Raw genomic sequence first — 3,360 nt, forward strand, 5'->3', positions numbered from 1 at the left:
AAGGTTGACCTATAAAAGTCTGATGCTCTACCGACTGAGCTATGCGAGCGTACAGTTGATTCCTTATCACATTATCTATAAAAGTAAAGTTGATACAACCTTTCTTTTTGTATTGCAGTTTGATGACAATTCATTGAGCGTCTATTGTTTATGCCAAACTGAAGTACAAATACATAATAAGGTTCAAGTACGTTTAATGTCTCACCAATAAATTTTTGCACTTGTGAGGGTTAGCTTTTTTACTAATTGACGATTCCCTGCCCTGTATATCTATATTATAGTAATACCTCTAAGGTGGATAGCAAAACCGCAACAAGTCGTACGGGACTTATTTCTATGCCGGACTAATTATGATACACACTGAATTGAATTCATCAGGGTGAGAAATTTTAAACTCACTGACCGATAAATTTCTTAATGTGTGCCTCACGTGGTCTTGATGTCACATGGTCAAAATTAACGTGAGTTATTTAGACATTAGCAAATTTATTAGAATATTTAGCTGAAGATCGGAATGGGGTATTTCATACCCTTAACCGTGAAACGTCGTACTAAATTAACTAAAGGCAAGTTGTTTTTTTACTCTTCTCTTCTGTTTTTTGTTCTGTGTGTACCAAAAATATCGCTATCAAGTAGAGAAAAATTTGTAGTTTTGGAATCAGTAGTTCTTTAGTTGCTATTTCTGAATTCTCAGTATGTTGGAGAAGCAGGATACTGCTAATCCCTATATATTTATGATTATAAATGGTTTTATCGATAAGGTTTTTTCATACTGAGTTACCCGGCAAAATTGTTTATTTATTAATTTTATTACTAATTGACGATTCCCTGCCCTGTATATCTATATATATGTATATATATATATATATTCCGAAGCACGTTAGTAGACTCGGATGTACAGAGCATCACATTTCAATAAACATAAACAATATACACGCAATGAAAAAAAAAAAAAAACTAATAAACAGACGTGAATGAATTCATCGTAAAACTTCAGACGAAATGATAGCCGCACGGAAGACAGAAAGCAAAAGTAATATTCAATAGAACAAAAACGTTTTACGCCCGCAGAGGGACTCGAACCCGCGACCCTCAGATTACTTCTAAGGTTGACCTATAAAAGTCTGATGCTCTACCGACTGAGCTATGCGGGCGGACATCTGTACACTTGTCACATTATCTATAAAAGCAAAGTTGATACAAACTTTCTTTTTGTATTGCATTGTGATGACAATTCATTGAGCGTCCATTGTTCATGCCAAACTGAAATACAAATATATAATAATCTTGAAGTGTATTTTACGTTTCACCGATTAATTCTTCCACTTAGGTAGGTTAGTATTTTCGAAATGAAAACGATTTAGTACTGAGGGAATGCACAACCCATCACCTCTTATAGGATAACATACGATCTTTTGAGAGCTCAAGACAAAAATGTGGAAAACTGTAAGTGGAGAAAGCCGGAGGTGTTCCTGAATTCTTGCAAAAGAGTGGAAACTCAAAGTACGAGATGCTGATATTAATTCGTGCAACGGCTCAACTTTGCAAGTTTTGTAGTACATAACGTGATTTAAACTTGGAAAATAGAAAACCTGGTAACGACAGTTCTTAATTTGAATGAACAACGAAATATATACATGGCAGCTTGACATTATTACAATAACCAAACGACACCTCAATCTTGAAATGGACTAAAAAACGAAGCCAAGTGAAGGAGTTAACGCCTTTAAAATCAATTAACTGAAATTTTGGCGAAATATGCATGTTAAGTTCCTCTTATATTAAAATTTTACGGTATGAATCTGGAGAGTTTTCGGAGCTGTTAACTATAAATCGATCGACTACCCATATATTTCGTCACTTGCTTTCAGCGTTACCAAAACCTCTGAAAGCTCCAAATATCCAACAATGTTGAATTCAAAATAACTTTCGAATAACTCGAACGCAATTTCAAAAGATGCTTTTCAATATTACTCCTACTGTGATAAAGTGGGTATGTGAATACATACATAAATACATACATACATATATACATACATACAAACATGCATACATACACACACACCCAAACACACACACACACACACACACACACATATGTATGTATGTATGTATGTATGTATGTATGTATGTATGTATGCATGTATGTATGCCCTTTCTTCGTTTTTTAGTCCATTTCAAGATTGAGGTGTCGTTTGGTTATTGTAATAATAAGGTTGTAAATGTTTGATAGTTGTAACAGAGACATTAGTCTCTCTCTTTCACCTTTCAACAGCATTATATATTAAGGAACAGTAGAACAATTTAACAACATAATAAAATTAAGTTTTATTTTTGATGATGCTTGGTTATGTAAATCCTGTGTCACTTAGCTTAGCAGCTGCTGATTAAGTTGTAATTGGTATTGGAAGATTAAGAGCTTCCTTGAAGCATGCCAGAGGAGCAAATAGCTATCATATAGATAGCATCGTGGTGAAGAGTGCTTCGATGAGGAGCGAGGTGTTCTCACGTAGAAGGTCTCTCGCTCAACAGTCTAAGAAAGTGAAACCCACTCTTTAAGTACTAGTTTTACTATGCATGCGCACTCGAGGGGTTTCTGGTGATGAAGTCCCTTGCGCATGCGCAGAATAGTACTTCCTCAATGGCGGCTATAATTTCGCGCCACTACAAGGTCAAACTGCCATGTATATATTTCGTTGTTCATTCAAATTATGAACTGTCGTTACCAGGTTTTCTATTTTCCAACTTTAAATCACTTTATCTCCTACAAAGCTGTCTGCGTTGACCCGTACCACGAATTAATATCACCACTCTTTTGTAAGAATTCAGGAACATCTCCGGTTTACTCCACTTACAGTTTTCCACACTTTTGTCTTGAGCTCTCACAAGATCGTATGATATCCTATGAGAAGTGATGGGTTCTTCTTTCCCTCAGTAATAAATCGTTTTCGTTTCCAAAATGCTAACCTACCTAAGTGGAAGAATTAATCGGTGAAACATAAAATACACTCCAAGATTATTATATATTTGTACTTCAATTTCTCATAAACAATGGACGCTCAATGAATTTTCATCACAATGCAATAGAAAACGAAACTTTTTATCAAGTTTGCTTTTATAGATAATATGAGACCCAAACTGTTGTCCGCCCGCATAGCTCAGTCGGTAGAGCATCAAACTTTTATAGGTCAACCTTAGAAGTAATCTGAGGGTCGCGGGTTCGAGTCCTTCTCCGGGCGTAAAATGTTTTTGCTTTATTGAATATTATTTTTGCTTTCTCTCTTCCGTGGGGCTATCATTTCGTCTGAAGTTTTACGATGAATTCATTCTTATCTGTTTATTAGTCTTTTTTTCATATAT

The 3,360-nt window shown here is 35.3% G+C and overlaps 1 non-coding gene across 1 annotated transcript; it reads right to left on the bottom strand.

Moving 5' to 3' along the window:
* Positions 1 to 1,062: 1,062 nt before the first annotated feature.
* On the bottom strand, positions 1,063 to 1,154 carry Trnak-uuu (transfer RNA lysine (anticodon UUU)). The gene is given in 2 exon segments: positions 1,063 to 1,098; positions 1,118 to 1,154. It is a non-coding gene; the product is annotated as a tRNA-Lys (tRNA).
* Positions 1,155 to 3,360: the final 2,206 nt, after the last annotated feature.

Source organism: Octopus bimaculoides, unplaced genomic scaffold, assembly GCF_001194135.2.
Source record: "Octopus bimaculoides isolate UCB-OBI-ISO-001 unplaced genomic scaffold, ASM119413v2 Scaffold_3544, whole genome shotgun sequence".
NCBI lineage: Eukaryota > Metazoa > Mollusca > Cephalopoda > Octopoda > Octopodidae > Octopus > Octopus bimaculoides.